We start from the raw sequence: 16,648 nt of genomic DNA, 5'->3' as shown, positions 1-16,648 counted from the left end.
GGAAAACGCCGTTTCAAACTTTCCGCTCAGTGCCGGGCTGTGACCGAGCGGCGCGGACCCCGCCGGGTTGCGGGCACACGGCCCCGGGGGCGGTGTCGGGACGGGCCGGCCCGGGGTGCAAAACACAGCTGTACACAAAGCGGTGCAAAACGCCAGGTATCAATTCAAGCAGGGAAAAGTGATACCGTGTATTTATTTTACGGATGGAGAGTTGATTAAGCTGCCAGCTTTTAAGTAAGTAATATTTAAGTGATAAATTAAGTAACACGTGGTAAATTAAGTAGTAACTAATAAATTAAGTCATATTTAGTGCAGATAACAATAGGAAAAAAAAAGGAATAAACGGAAGGAAAATTAGTAAGCGAGGGAAAAAAGCCTCAATAAAATATGCTTGTCTTTTAGGCCAATATCCATCCCCAGAGCCAGGAATGGCTTTCACACAGGGTTTACTTTCCATTTTCCTTGCCTTCCCATCCATACCTTGGCTATGAGAACACTCCATTGTACCTCCTGGCTGTATGTCTGAGCAGGGTCCTGCCAGGCAGGAAGCAGAGTTGTGAACTGACTCTTTGGTAACCATGTCAGACAAAATTGAATTTCTCCTTCAGTTTTTCCAGTTGGAGGCTGCTGGCTTTGTAGCATCTTAATAAGGAACCTATGGCAAATCACTATCACCAAAACTACATAAATACCTCTAAAAATTAATATATGATCTAGGCACAAAGTTTAAAGAAAAGTTTTCTGAGGTTTCAGGACTGCATTCAGAAGCTGGAGAAACGCAAGTGGCTTTATTTTATACCCTTTTTATTTTGTAACACCCAAACTTTTAAAAACTTGCATTCCTGCACAGCGTATTTTCCTGTTCTGAGCTAGTTGTGACGCTTGGTGGCTCTAAGCCTGCTGACAGTGGAGCCTGCCGTGGGGCACAAGGCCCCTCTGTCCATCCCCTCCCCTCTGCCCCTGCCCACGCAGGCTCGGCAGGGACGGGTGGGCGGCCCGCGGGAGCCAGGGCTCCATCTGCGCTGCACGCCCTGGCCAAGAACAGGCATGCTGCTCCCGAGGCTGCTGGCAAATCTGTGCCCCAAATCAGCACTTGCCCAGTCCTAAAATCATCCTGCAGGTGAAGCTGCTGCTCGCTGTACAGGAGGGATGTTGCCTAAGGAAAAATACCTGTTGCCTGCAGAAACGGGCAGCACCTGCCCCGGAGCCCCTCTACAAAGCAGAGTGTCAGTCAGCCCAGCTTTTCCCTAAAACTGGAATGATGTGGTTGTCTCCTCAGCTTTGGGGTGTGATCCAGTATCCCAATGGAGCAGACGAGGAGGCAGAGGCAGCTTTTCTCCCTGGCATGCTGTGGTTCCCATGAGAAAACTCCATTGCACATTGCCCAGCAAAACCACAAAAATGTTCACAGCGCTGCCTCCTCTCCTCCCACTCAAAATGTTTTTGCATACGCCTCTAGGCACTACAATCATGGTAATTAAAGCTGTAAAATATTATTAGTATCACACTTCTATAGACTTTTCGTCCTAAATGCTTTATATACCATGCATCCAGTGCAAAAGAAATGCAGCCACTCCTGTGAAAAAAAAAGGAGCAGGAACAGTGCATGTCAAGATAGGAAGTCAAATTTTCACCAGGGATGCTCGATGCGAATCCCTTCTCCTGCAAGAAGCTCCCAGGATGTCTCTGAAGTCCACCCAGGGCGATGCTGTGCTGGGACTTGGGAAGGGATTTTGCACGCCTGGGACTAACTGTGCATGTGTATCCTGTTTCGGGAGCGTTCCAATGGATTTGTGGAGATGCTCACACCACTTAGCTGTACTTCCAATGGCTGCTGGTGAATGAGGTGTAACTCAGCCCTGCCCAGGGCTACTGAATATATCAGGCACGTGTAGGAAAGGGCCGAGGAGACTGTAATCCCCTCTGTGGTGTGTCCTTAAGAACAGGAATGGTGGCATATCTGCTCCAGTCTGGCATCTCATGCTGGGGAAGAGGAATAGGACAAACGTGCGTTGCTGTCTCCCTTCATCAGTAGATCTGAGGATACTGGGCAAAAAGCCAGAGGCAGCCAACAAATTGAGACTTCCCCAGCAAAAAGCAGGGAAGTATTTTTAAAGTGTTTTTTAGCACTGTCCTATCATTAACATTCAAACACTTTCCTGTCTAGGTACTGTTTCTGCTTATATCCCACAGAGGACATACAAGCACCAAGTCTCTTACGGATGTCCTGACATCCGGAGGTAAAAGTGTGCTTCAGATGTTGCCTTGCACAAATGGGAAGGGAGAGAGGGATAGAAAGAGTTCTGGTAGCTTTATAGCTGCTTTATGCTTTCATATTTTGATATTAAAATGGTTGTAGTACACTGAGAGTAGGTAGGTGAAAGCAAGAAATTGTAACACTAAGTAAGTGAATAAATCAGTAAACAAGTGATGGAGAGAGCAGAACTTCAGCTCAGACCACATCCATTTCAGATCTCCTTTCTTTCCTAAAATGCTTGCAAGCTAGGGAATAAATGCTAACGACCCTTGCCCAGTGTGGACCGTCTAGTCTGATATTCATGACAGAGGCTCTACAGAGTGTTGAAAAGCTTGTGATGAACTTTCAGCATCATGTACAAAGAGCACACACACCCATGCACCCAAATAAACCCACCCAACCTCCTACACTTGCTTTTTCTACCACCACGCTAAGGTAGCTGGGTAGATAGCATTAAAATTCTGGCCAATTCCATGAAGTGATTTGGTTCCTCAAGACCTCCAAATACAGAGAAATGGGTCCATCTGCGGCACACGCAGATTACCAGGCTCCTCAAAGACTCCCTGTAGCCATTGCTGCTCAAGCAGCCGTGCCCCAGCAGGCTTGGCGAGGGAGAGAACATGCTCTGCCATAGAAGATTTGCAAGGCTGAGCAGTGTGGGCCATGGGGAGGTAAAGCACGGGGTTAGAAAGGGGGAAGCCACAGGTGTGCTGTCACCTCTGTGGAGCCGGTAGCAGGGAGTACCTCTGCAGAAGCATCTCCTTCCTTCCCCGCCCAGCACACAGACCTCACTGGTATAGTCTGACACTCTGATGTTCTCTCTGATTAAAGAAAAAAAAAAGATTAGAATCACACATGGCATAGGGACACTTTCACAGTGTACAGAAGAAGTCTGCAGATGATCAGTTCTCTTATTTCCTCAGGCTCCCCAGATTGCAAGATTGATGAGGAATCTGAGTAGGATACGAGTGCTACAGAATCAAAGGGAAAGAAAAAAAATAAATCAGCAGTGAGCAATTATATTGAAGGAGACAAGGCGGTAAGTCAGACCTAGAGGCAACTCCAAGGCTGCCAACACAGCAGCTGGTATGCAGAAACGTCTCTGTGGTCAGTGCCCAACCTCCCCGACGGTCACTAGAGGAGTGAAGGGATGGTGGAGCAGAGGAGTGGAGCACAGGGGCGTAGGTGCAACCACGCCCCTGTCTGGCTCCTTCTAGCAGGTCACAGCTGCTAGCTGGGGCACAACACACGCTCAAGTAGTACTGAAAATGCATGTTGAAACGTATTTCTCAGGAAGGCTATTAATACCTGCGAAGAAAACACTGGAATTGTTTGCTGTTAATAGAGGAAAATGTATTGCATAAAGACAACTTTTATTAGCTGTCACTGAGGAGGCTGCAGGCTCTGGTGGCTGGACCATGTAGCTGGGGTCAGAGATAGCTGCATTCCCTTTCTAGCTCTCCTCTGCTGACAAGTTATTTCACCTTGCAGCACCTCAGTTTCCCCATCTGGAAATTAGGATAATGATTTGACTGCTTCCTCAATGAAGCAATACTAGATCTGCTGATGAAGAGTGCTGGGTCAGAGGCAAGGATTATGATTTAGCATCATAAATATTCATACTATTGTGCAACGGGCAGGACTTGCTGAACAGACAACAGTGCTTGTTAGAGATTAGAAAGTTTGCAGTCTCCAAACACTATACCTGTAAATTCAACCAGTGCAACAAAGAACAAATACGGAGCTGGGTGTATTTTTGGCAGCTATAGCACCTGAATGCATGGTTGGGAAAAGAGTTTTGAAGAAGAACATATAAATCAAAAAGTGGCTTCAAATGAAAAGGAGGCTACCCCAGACACACAGAGGGGCTGTGCACGATGAGGTGGAGCAGAGCTTCCAGAGAAAGAAAAAGGCATTTAAACTCGATGGGATGGTGAAAACCAGGAGAACGGGGTCAGGGCTGAGTAGCAGAGGAAATTATCTCATCAACATGGCAAGTGATATCTTTCTATTGATTTTCAAATGAATAGATTTTATGGCCAGGGGCAACTATTTAAAATAATCAGTCATCATAATCTCACCTCTTGTACACTAGAGATCAAATAACTTCATCTAGTCATTTGAATTACATTAATCCTATGTAAATAAAACAGTGCACTAATTATAATCAGTTGGAGGATATAAATCCATCACAAAGACCTGTGTGAGCATACAGCTCATAAAACAAGACTTTGCTAAAACTTTGCATTAAGTCTTCCTCAAAACAGGCACGGACCTGGAAATTACTCCATTTCCAAGTTGTGCCTGCATGGTATTTTAGTCATGCCCACCCATTTGAGTCCCTTGGAAAACACAGGTAGTGCTTCTGTCCTCCCTCGAGGCACAGCCCCAAGTGACACATGCTTTCACAGCTGAAGGTGGGGAAGGGTTGCATGATGAGCAGACTGTAATTGCTTGTCTGGCCACCACACACCCCCACACCATTTCTTGCAAGGGCCAGAAGGCACTGGTGTGCACTCGACTCTGGCACCTGAGCACTTGGGAAAGCATAGCTGGGAAATGTGCTGAAACAGAGAGCTCCGGGGGAACTGAATGTCTTCACAGGTTCAGCTGCTGTCTGACGAAGGGCTTCATCTGAAAAGCACAAGGAGGAGAAGGAGGAGCAAATGCTGAGAAACCAAAATATACCATTTCAATGTTTTCAAAAGAGCAGGGCTGAACTTTTTGCTTTGAAACGACATGTTTCTAATAAAAATGCACACCAAAATGTAAACCCAACATTAAAAAAAAACAAAACAACAACAACAACAAAAAAAAAATCCCAGTGTAAAATTGCTTTGTAGAGCTCAATATGCTGAGTATTGTCATGATGATGGAGTCATCATTTTGGCTCAGACTCACTGCTTTGGTCAAATAAAAAATACAGACAGAAGCACACCAATAGTGCTTTGGGACAGTTTTACTTCTGTGCCTTTCAGCCATAATTCCAAAAAGGCTATTCTTTGCCCAGTCCTAATGAAGATAAAGTGCGTGTGTGTGGGGAAGACAGAGAGAAAATATGCTAACTGTGAGCACACCTAGTGGTAGGTTTGCTAGGGTGAGGCTTGTAGGAGACCTCTAAGAAGGGACTGGAAGGCAACAAAGGAATCGTGACCCTCCCCATATGATTACCACCATCAGTGGCCATCACTGCCACCCCAAGTGAAGCAATCCAGCCCCCACAACCCGAGGAAATAAGGCTCAGGTGTGCAATGAGGGAGAGCGTAAAGACATCCCCTAAGCCCCTGAATATTGCCAAGGCATCACTCAAGACCGTCCTCCAGGGCAAAGCTGGTTTATTATTTAATTCTTGGTCTGTAAAACCAGCTAGGGCCGGCAGCAGGGGGGGATGACGGGAACCTGTGGCTCCAGTGTGAGCAACAGCGTGCACGGCACCACATCTCTGGAGTGGGAGTTTGGCTTTGCAGCCAGGCACTCAGATCTCGTGGGTAGCCCAAGGGGGTTTTCAGTTTGTAACTTAAATCTTTTGATCTGGCTCCCTTCTCGTGCACGTGGGTGAGGAGCACACAGTGCTCCTCCAACGCCTCTCCCTCACCTGCTGCTCTCCATGCCGGGGACCCACGTTTAGGACAAGAAATGAAAACCAAGACCACGAGGTGGCAGTGGGCCAAGGGATCATCCCAGGGAAAGGGCTTTCAATGCACGAGGAGGCAAAGCACCCCAATTTTGCCCAATACAAGGCAAGTCAGGGCCAGCAAACAGAGGTCTCCATTATGTGAAGGTAGAGACATGAGCACTAGGCAATAATTAAAAAATTGTAACCTGGCAATAAAAATACATAAGTGCAAATGGTGGTGTGTGCTGGCAGTTGAGACCAGAACAGTCCTGCCTGTGCAGGTAACCAGCATTGCCCTCTGAAATTTACCCCCCAGAGCAACACCCCAAACTCCTCACAGGCAAGGCTGGTGCATGCTCGCTCTGCAGCTTAGTACAAGCCTCTTGACACTGACATTTAAAGTCAGAGGGCAAAACCTTGACCTTGCAGAGATCACGAATTTACTCACCACTTGTTTTGCTGTGGTTAAAGAGACATCTGAATCCACGCTGAAGTCCTTTAAAAGAGTAAGCTGGATTTCTAATGCACCATGCACTTGCAGCTCCTGAGCAGATGGTGTCTTTGTACAGACCTGAGTCCCTAAATGTTAGATGCATGAATTTAAATACCCTTTTAAATACCCTGTGCCTTGGTTTATCCATCTCTCCCTGGTGGCTGAGGGTTATTCACATCACAGCATTTTGGGAAGCCAAGCACTCACAAAGGAGCCTGAGGCCTACAGGTGAAAGCCTACAGGAGAGGGGAGCAATGACTACCCTCCTTTTCCAAGTAAGGAGAAGGCTTCTGAGCCTTCCAGCTCCTCTCTTGGCAGTGATCTGTGTGTAGGCAGTGGTCATAATCAGGAAGTGCCTCCTCCAATTTACAGCTGGTGGTACCACCTGTGCCTCTGCAATTCCAGCCAAAACAACCACCTCCTCAAACCCACTTGTAAGGAAGGGCAGAGGATCCAGCTATGACAACTCAGAGGGAAAAATCAAGACTCGGGTTTAAGTGCTGACATTTTCCCTTGATGAGTACCACTGCTTATCAGTATTTTCTTTCTTCTTGTAAAAACCAATTACAGTGCCTACTGAGAGAAGATGAGCCCACCATACCATAACAGCAAGCAACCAGTAAGTGATAGGGCAGACAGGGGACAACAAGAAAAGGGTAAGATGATCAAATTTTCTGTGTCAATGAGGAACCAACATTCTTGCCTGTGCGACAGCTGGAATGGAAGAAAGTGGGGTCATTACTCATCACTTCAAGTCTGTCAAGGATTTACTTTCTGAAAGAAAAACAGTGAGTTAGTAACTGCTGGTGAGGCAGGGAACATTTCTGTACAATTGAGATGCAGCTGTGTATATGGGACTATATATATACACATACCTCACTGGTATTATCCTTTTGTCTCATGTGTTGTTTTTTGATTGCCAGGTCCTCCCTGGCCTTTCACCTCATCATGGTTGAAGCCATCTCCCTACTCATGCAGCACCTCAAGAACCAGTTGTGGATTAGCAGTTGCTGCTTTAATCTACTCCAGACCTTGCATGGAGCTCTTTTACTTCAGAAACTCAAAACCCAAGGTGATTTTAAATTACAGAAATTTGTAGGAATTACATCTCTGGTCAGCCAAAACCAGGACCAGAAAGGGAAGTCTTGCTGTTCCCATCAATGCAACCAGCAGCAGGGCTTCCCAGACTTCCATGGTTGGGATAGTCTGGACAAAAAGAATGGAGGCCACCACCTTATGAGCTGGCACTCATTCTGGGCAGCTTATTTTTCCAGACATACATCCCTTGAGTGGCATATACTGTGTTCCTGCTCTGGTCCTAATCACAAAACTCAAGTTGGCTTCTCAGGAGTGCAAAGGGCCAAGAGGCACTGATTTTCAAATTTACTAAATGCCTGCATTTCCAGTTAATCTGGAGCTGTGGGTACCAAAACCTCAAGAGAGTCACTTACCCTCATTGCAAATATCATTTCAGCCTTTCTGATGCCACTGGAAAAGCAATAACCTTTTGAGAAGACTCTAAAACTATATACAGAAAAAACCAACAAGATCAGAATGAAAGCCAACAGTTTCTGATATCAGATAAAACGCTTCCTTTCATCAGTGTTATCTCCTTTTGATTAGCTACTTCTTTTCACTCACTTCCCGTAACCTCAAAAAGTTATTTTTGAATGAACTGTTTGCTGCAGATTTCCTGAAGAGGCCCAACCATCTACTCATCTTTAAGAAACTACCCTGGTCTTAAAATTACTTCCATATGAACCTAAAGCAGGCAGGTTCTCATCTTCCATTTAGATTTTTTAAATGGATGATGAAAGCAGAAACAATTCAGCCATACAGCTCCCTAAAGCTTTTGATCATCAGTTTCCCCCGTCCAGTGCCATGGTGACAAGCCAGCACAGGGAAAATCCACTGCACAAAACCAAAGAAACGTGCACTTTACATTTCAGAGAGGGTGCTCTTCACGTGGCAAAACATCTGTCCAAAGCTACAAAGCAGGCATCTTGCTGTCTTTTAAGGCAGTCCTGACACAGTGCCTACAAATCGCTCTCCTCGGAAAACAGAGGATGTTATTTTTCCTTCTAAACTTTGTATCTGTTCATCCAACTGATCCCCACCATCTGTACCTGCTGAATTCACACAGCATACTCCCATCTCCTAAAACTGGGGTTGTCTTGTCAATGGGATCCAGCACCATGGGGTTCTGAGCCACACTTCGGATATCCTGGTGCTACTGACAGTTTTCTAATCCACCAAAACATGTGTGATCCCCTCACATCCTTGCATCAAAGCAAACCCCTCTGAGACAGCTGGAAGTACACATCACAGCATCACCAGCTCTGACAACTGCCAACAGTCTCATGGCTACCTCCACTGGATGTAGAGTGAGGAGTCCCACTCTTTCCTTCTTCTAGCTGCTTCCTTGAGGTAGAGCAGCAAACTGTGCTTTTTCCTGACATACAACCCGGGGTGCTGGTGCCTTACAGAGCACCAGTGACAGCAGGATGAATGGGAATGAAGACTAGCCTTGTGATCTGTCAGAAGATGACTGGTGGCCAACAGAGGTATGTGAGATCTAGGGCTTATCAACACACAGGCAAAACCCAAGCCTGTGGCTTGCTCTGTGTTCTGTGTAAGTTTGACATCAATGAGAAAGGTCACATGCAAGTATTGAACACAATAAAATACACATAGAACAGAACCTCTTTCAAGGGGGTTGCTAAGAAGCAAAGCAGAAAGGACATGGTCACCTTTGAGTAATGTGTGGAGAGCTGCAAGGTTGACTCCAATAATCACTGTATAGGCCTTTTTTCTTCTCAAAATTCGCTGCCAGCTTTTCAAAGGCAGAACAACATATGTTCTTCTTAAGGTGCTGATCCATCTCAAAGTGATGAATACTAGCAGGGCTGGGAGCTTCATCTCTTACCTAACATTTCCTGTAATGAAACCTTCTTGCTAAACTTTAATCATTTGGATTAAAATTTTCCACATCAGGCACTTATCTTGAGTTGCTTTTATAAAATCAATGTATCTTCATGTCTGTTTTCAGAAGTCCTGTATTAGTATCCTCACTATAGAAGAGAATAAAATTGCTCACTAGACCAGCTACCTGCAAGAGCAGGGGTACGTAGGTCTGGTGTTACTCCACAAGAAACAGAGAGCTAGAGAAGTTGCACGATCAGATGTTCTTGACAACAGATGAAATTTTTGTGGGAATGAGCAGTTTTGCTCGTTCTGTAAGCCTTTTCTACACTGAGGCTTATTTTTAGCATTGGCAAGACCCAGCTCATTAACATGCACGAAGGATTTTGCAATAAGTTAGTATCACCACTCGTTACAACGTGTGGAATTTTGCACCTGTCTGAAAGCAGGATGCATTCAATTTTATGTGGAAGGATGTTTCAAGGGTGTTACTGACCCTTCAGATGTACTGCTAAAGGCAAGATCAAATGCAGATCCTACACCATGGTGGGAATAAGGAAGAAGCTGAATGCCCAAAGGTTGCTGCTGCCTCCCCTTACACGGCACAGAGAAGGGGATCAGGCTCTAGATGGACCCCTATAAGATTCTGGAGGAGGAGCCCATCAGCTGTGCTTGTTGAGCCCCCCACCACTTTAACTGAGGACTGGGGTTTGGGGTTCCCTGCTGTCCATCGGTGGCAATGACTGAGCTCTGAGGGACGTCATGGAAAACACTGTGTGCAGTTCTACCCTCATGACTTACAGAGATTTGCATTTCCTTTTTTTTTTTTCCATTGTCTTTTCTCCATCGGGAACTGTTTAGAGAGAGGATGAAATGACTTTGGGAAAGAAAAAAAAAATGTGTGAAAATGGAAACCTGAAAAAAGTAGCAATGAGAGGTCATTAGAAATCTCTTCAATAGTGAGAACCTTTTGGGTTTGTTGAGAAACAGAATAATTCCTCTCTGTGCCACAAGCAAAATCACTGAACTACACTATTTTCCCTCCATCAAACACCAGTTTAATCATACAGATTTCAACCATGTAAGCAATTAAAAATAATTATTTCTCCTCGGTTGTTTTTGGGTTTTGTTTTCGGTTTTGTTTTTTTGGGTTTTTTTCACAAAATACTGACAAAAATGGCACATGGTTCTCTTATTGTTTGAATTCACTTTTATTTGTGCCAAAAGTAATTTCTGACCTCCAATATGTGCTCTAATAAACAGTGACTGAAATAGAAGGTGAGGCTTTTCCTCTGATCAAATGCTTTTATGGTTTATGGTCACACAAGAACCACTGACTAGTGCTTTCCTGCAATCCCTTCTTGGCCTCTAGAAATTCCTGGTCAACAAGAAATGTATCTGGGAAACCTGACCACAACATTTCAAGGAGAAGAAACTAAAAGGAGAAGGATTCCAGAAGTTACAGTGGAGTAAGAAATAAATATGGGGGAAAAGGGTTGAAAGGCCAGCCTAGCACTTGCCCACAGATTCCAGCAGTAGTTCCAGGCAGGATTCATTCTAGTAACAAAAATATCTAGAGGATACAGGTATGCTAACAGGACAGAAGTAGCAGCACTGGTAGAGCTGATTTATAGGACACAGTGTCCCCTTCGACCTGACTGCCTGGATCTCTCTGGATATGGAGCAGGTTCTGTAGGATCACAAATGGGCAAATTTGTTAGCAGAAGACTTGGGAGCAGATGAAAGCTTGGGTCCACCATCCCCCAACATACTTGCCAGAGAAGTTGAGCTGGTACAGGGCGGGGAAATTAACTGTGCTAGATAAAGGAGAGGTATTAAAATCTCCATTTGCCTGGAGCAGTAAAGAAACCAAGAGAAGGAATAGCAACTCTGCAAGGGATGCAGCTGCATGCCACTCCTTTTTGAGGGTGAGCTGTGATACTCCACTCTTGCCTCTAAAATTCTTCCCCCGGGAATTAGAAGCTGAAGGAAAACTAGGGGGGGTTATTTATTTATTTTCACCAACCCATTGTGCAGCATTCTTTATTCATGATCTAATAGCTCTTTGAGCATTCATAACTTCTGTGATTTCAACCAGAGGGAAGAACGTGATAGGATTTTGCATGACTCACGGGTCTTGTGAAATACTTCAAAACAGCTCATCTTTCAAGATTTTTAACCTGATTGAACCAGAGTAAAAACCTGAATTCTGTAAAATGGCCTGAACCTCAAGCTTCTGTAAAGTATACTTTCTGATTTTTAGAGGTGATTTCCTCCTGAACGTACAAACTATTCTGAAAAATTTGGCAAATACCTACCTGATTAAGCCCACAAAGGTGTGTTTCTACATTCTTGAGTACATTCTTACATACCTGCACAGACCTTCAGGCTTTTTTCTTTTCTTTTTTTTTTTTTTCCTCCTTCTTTAAAATCAAGGCCAAATTTTCAATCGGCAAAGTAGATCTGCAGATTGGGGTTTGCTAAGCCAACCATTACCTGAAGCTTGCACACAGTTACTCTGCTCTCAGCTCTGCTGCCACTCTCAGTTTCTGGGGCCAGGCTCTCAGCTGGTGTGAATCTGCGTAAGGCCACCAGAAACCTGATTGCCAGGGATCACTCATCCTTATTTTCAGAGTGCAACTTTGCCATGTGCATTTTCCTTTCCACTGAGCTCTGATCTGTTTGTGTCCTTTCTCCTGCTCCCTTACCTCATTAGAGCTTATGACAGAAAGGCAAGCCATTGCCTGGAGCTCCTCGAGGAGAGGCAGACTAAGCACAGCCAGCAGCTCCTCGTGCCTTTCCATACGCATTTTTGTGGCACAGCAGCAATGCTCTGTGCATCACAGGCACCAAGCCTGGCTTCTGTTCGCTTCCAAAGGCGCCAGAGCCCACTACAGCCTCCCAAGCTGCATGTCCTCTTCTTTGATCTTTCCACTCATCTCTTCAGTCACAGAAACAGGAGTTTTCAAATGCCTGTATCCTTCATTGCACTGCCAACCACAGCCAAGGGCTCAGCAGATTAGCCTTGGACAGAGAGGCATTGTGGAGAGGGGATGGACTTAAGGGACAGCAAGGGAGAGTGGAGGCATGTCCCTGAAAGTTGTCCTTCAGTGCAACTTTGAAAAAACCAGCTGTGACTGACATACAGAGTAATAGGTTACAGGCTGCACATGGTGACATCTGAAAACCCTGACCTTTCCCACGGTGGGGAGAGTTGTTGTGCTGCTCCTCCAAGTTACTGCTCTACAAGGCTTACTAATAACAATTAGCAGTGATAATAATGGGTTATGGAACAAATTTGCAGCAGGGAGTGAAACATACCACAGCTGTCTCTTTTAGAAGTGTTAGGAAAACTTGTCATAGCTAAGAATGAAGGTATTAGGCAGATGTGACATTTAATACCTGAACTGCCATTAGACAGGAAATTGCGTTGCTAAATTGCACTGTTATCCAAGTTAATAAAAAAAAAAAAAAGAAAAAAAATAAGACAAAAAATAAGACAAATCTGACAGTGAGCACCAGGGCCAAGCTCCATCCCCACCGGAGCTGTAGCCCCTGATACCCAACAGTGGTTCCTGTGCCACAGTATCCCTTCAGTGGCAGCTCCATTTCTGAGAACACGAGCAGGCTTCAGGAGGGCTTCCTGTACAACTGCGTTAAGCACACTGCAAGGTTCAAGGCAAAACTATAAACCAAACAAAAACTAAGAGACTTTCAAAACTAAGTGGAAGTCATCCTTTTTTTGATTTCCCCTAGACTCTTGTCTCTGAAACATCTTGCTATGTTTGCTTCCACCATTCAATGCTGAAAAGGCTGCAGCACCAGAGTATCAAGCTGCATGGATGGAGTTCTGGCAGAGTTGGATGGAACAGGAAGGAAGTTAATAGGGAAAAAAATTTCACATTTCAATAGACAGAGATAAGTGTTTCCTATAATAAGGAAACAGGATTTGACAGAATTTCTTGTGTTTTAAGCTTTGTATGCCTCTCTTAATAAAAATTAAGCTCATTTTCTCCTTCTGCTACAGTGCATCGTGGCTCAGATAAAATCCTTTTGAAGAACAACATGCACACAGAGTATAATCTGACATTATCCCAGAGCTACAGGGAACATCTTGAACATAATTGCACCACATGGAAGTTGACTTGCTATGAGAAAAACACACAAAAAAGCTTTCACAACAAATCTGTAAACACATTTATTCTCCCAATAGCCACGATAAATCCAATTAAACAGCCAGGATTTGTGGTACAAACTGTCACTAAAGGAGTTAATGCAGTTGCTGTGGCAGGGAATATACCATCTCTAAGCAAGAAATCACAGTTCCTCGCTGCCTGAGGTTCACAATTTCGTGGTTAAGCCTCACTTAAGAGGACCAATAGCCAAACCAAGACTCTTCAGGCCCAGCTCACTCGTATGCCACCCATGGTGGTACTGCACTGCCTTACCCTCACTCTGCCTAGTCCTGGCATCAGCTTTCCTCTGTCCCAGTTAGGACCTTCAAGATGCTCTAATTGGCTCTAATGCAAACAAGGTCCTGCAGATCCACGTGCCACCTCCCACACGATACCAGTATTTCAGGATGCGACACTACAGAGACCCAGCTGTAAAAGCACAAGTCTTAAATGTGAAATAACTCCTTTGCCAAGGTGGTGTTCAACTTTGTCATTGGTTAGTGCCAATGAGCCCCCTTCTAAAGCCAGTTTAGCAAGAAGGTCCATTTCTAGTCTGATGTTCTGCTTCCAATACAATGAAAGCATACAGTTACCACAGGGAAGGAATTATTTCAGCCTGGAAATGAAGAATTTCTTTCCTGCAGATGCCAGTTGTGAATAGAGAAGGAATGCTGCCTTTGCACTGGAAAGAGCACCGTGTCTTGCAGCATCAGGGAACAAGAAACTCTGTCCAAAGAACATCTGCTTCTGAGGAACATCAAGCAATCCACAACATGATTTACACTGGCTACCTGCTAGCCACACTCAAAGTACAAATACTACTAAATAAATAACGTCTCTAATACCATTGCTTTGCATCACAACAATTTAAATCTCATCAGTATTTCTCATGAGGGAGGAAATTCTATTTATGAGCACTCAGAACAAGAGCAGCAGCAGCAGCCGGTCCAGTTCCCCACTGAAAGCTGGTCCCAGCTGCAGCAGCACAACAGCATAAACCCAGAGTGGTGTGGGACATCTTGGCACTCAGTCCCATTGCTGGGCATCCCAACCACACATTAGACATGTGGGTAAGACTTCAAAGCTCAGCAGTTAATTATCCTTCAAATAAAGGGAGTACAGTGAACCCAAACATGTTCCACCCTTCTGCTGGAGGAGCCTGAGGAACACTCCAGCCACTGCTCCTGTGCAGTCTCCCTGTTGCTGTTTCCCCACACTGTCAAGGTCTATTCGTAAGACAGGCAGCCCCTTCACAACCTTACCATTTTTTTGGTATTCTTTAAAGGTCTGAAGTCTCCATCTTCTGTGGAAGTAGCAATGATGTCTCTCAGGGCTGTAGTGCTATGACTCACAGCAAAAGAAACTAATATAGCACCTGGTTTGAATGCACAGCTTCGAAGTAAAACCAACAACGGGAAACATTTGCAGAGCATTACATGCCTATGTAACATTGGCCAATGAATTTGAGCACTGCAAGTTTTGGTCACTTAGAGATGTTTAAAAACTTCTTAATTCCCAATAAGTGGCAGTACTCCTCTAAAATTAATGTTTTTCTAAAGGCATCCCACGGCCACACAAGATCAGCTTAGAGAACATGGGTGTTTTGGGCTGGAAGATGCAGTGGTTGACAACAAGCAGCGTGGATGGGAAGGGCAGGAGCAGAGTTGTGCCACAGGCAGTGGCCACCTGTCTGCAGGGTAGGAAGTTTCTGAGTCTCTTCTGGCCTGATGCCAGCAGGCATTGCTTTCCCCTCCACCCAACAATGGATGTTTTTATTCCTGTCCTTTCTAAGTGTGGATACCTAGAAAAGCCAGGATCTTATCTCCCTACAAAGCCTATAGAGACTCAGACATGAACAAATTAAGAAACAGACAAGCATCAGCTACGTGACTGTAGCCTGCCGAGTTATTTTGGGCATCCAAGCTGCTGAAGCCACACCTGCCTCACTCAGACATCATTTGAACATCTGCAGAGTGCTGGACACCTTGAGCAAGAGACAAGGCTCAAGTGCTTTATGAGTATTTCCAGGTGTGTCTAAGTTGTTTCTGACCTCCTCAGACTGCAGTCTGTTTGGCTTATGGACCTGGCAGGATCCCCTGGTGTGTTTGGTACTTGTAACTTCTTTGAAGTAGGGAACAGTCTTTGCCAGGTTACCAGTTCTGTGGCATGTCTCCACACCAAGGAAGCTTGCTCGGAGCTAGGAGCTGCCAAAGGTCCAAGTCAGCTGGCAAATAACACCTGCCTATAGATGCTTTCCTTTGGAATTGCAGTTCTGGGAATGGACTTGAGGTTTAATGACACAGAAGGAAAAGTGGATGCTTCCAGACCATGCTGCTTCTGAAATTCAAAGCTTTAAAAGGATTTTTTCTAGGACAGAAAGAAAACATCCAAATCAGAAGCTCAGTCTCCAGTTAACTTTAACCCTTTGACATAAAAATGGACAGACAGACATATAAAATATCCCTTTGTTTTTATATCTGTGTTATAGAAGTAGAGAGGCCAGAGGACCTCCGTGCAGTTAAAAAAGGTTGGCACTGCATGGAAATGGAGTTTTAGCTTTCAACACGGAGTCACTCTTGTGCCTCCATCTCTCAAGCATTTTCTGCACTATATGTATACTTAGCCCTGCAGCCCTAATCCTGCAGGAGGACTGTCCAGGCACCTGTGCCTCAGAGGAGCCTGCTACTGATGCCACAGCCTTTAGTAGATTTGTAACAGAATCTACTACAGTGTAAAAAACATATGCCAAGGAAATGAGAGCATGGTACAAGATGGTCACGAGGAGATGGCAGGAATCACAGGGACCAGCCTAGCATCTATCCTAACTTTCAGAAGGTGGTCTCTAGTCCATGGGTCGCTGTGATAATCTAGACAGTAGGTAAACCAGGCCATCTCCCTGTGCAGTCCTTCCCCAGTCTCAAATAGCCAAGAGGAAGCTACAGCTCTCACTAATGGCTTGCCTTGCTAACAGCACAGACTGGGCTCTCCTGCTCCTTCATGTTCTGGAGACGTGCTCTGCAGCCAGATGCAGCAGGATTTTCACACAGGTTCAGCAGCAGCCTCAGCATCAGAGGATCCCCACTGACTACAGGAGAAGCAGAACAGCAGGACACAGACAGCGAGGTGCAAAGCTGTAAAGCCCCTGGATGAGTCCTGTTGCAAGGGCATTTGGCAAGTACCTTTGT

The sequence above is a fragment of the Manacus vitellinus genome, unplaced genomic scaffold (assembly GCF_001715985.3).
Source record: "Manacus vitellinus isolate BGI_N305 unplaced genomic scaffold, ASM171598v3 scaffold_20_pilon, whole genome shotgun sequence".
NCBI classification, from domain to species: domain Eukaryota; kingdom Metazoa; phylum Chordata; class Aves; order Passeriformes; family Pipridae; genus Manacus; species Manacus vitellinus.
The sequence above is the reverse complement of the archived record's forward strand: the minus strand, read 5'-3'. Positions refer to the sequence as shown.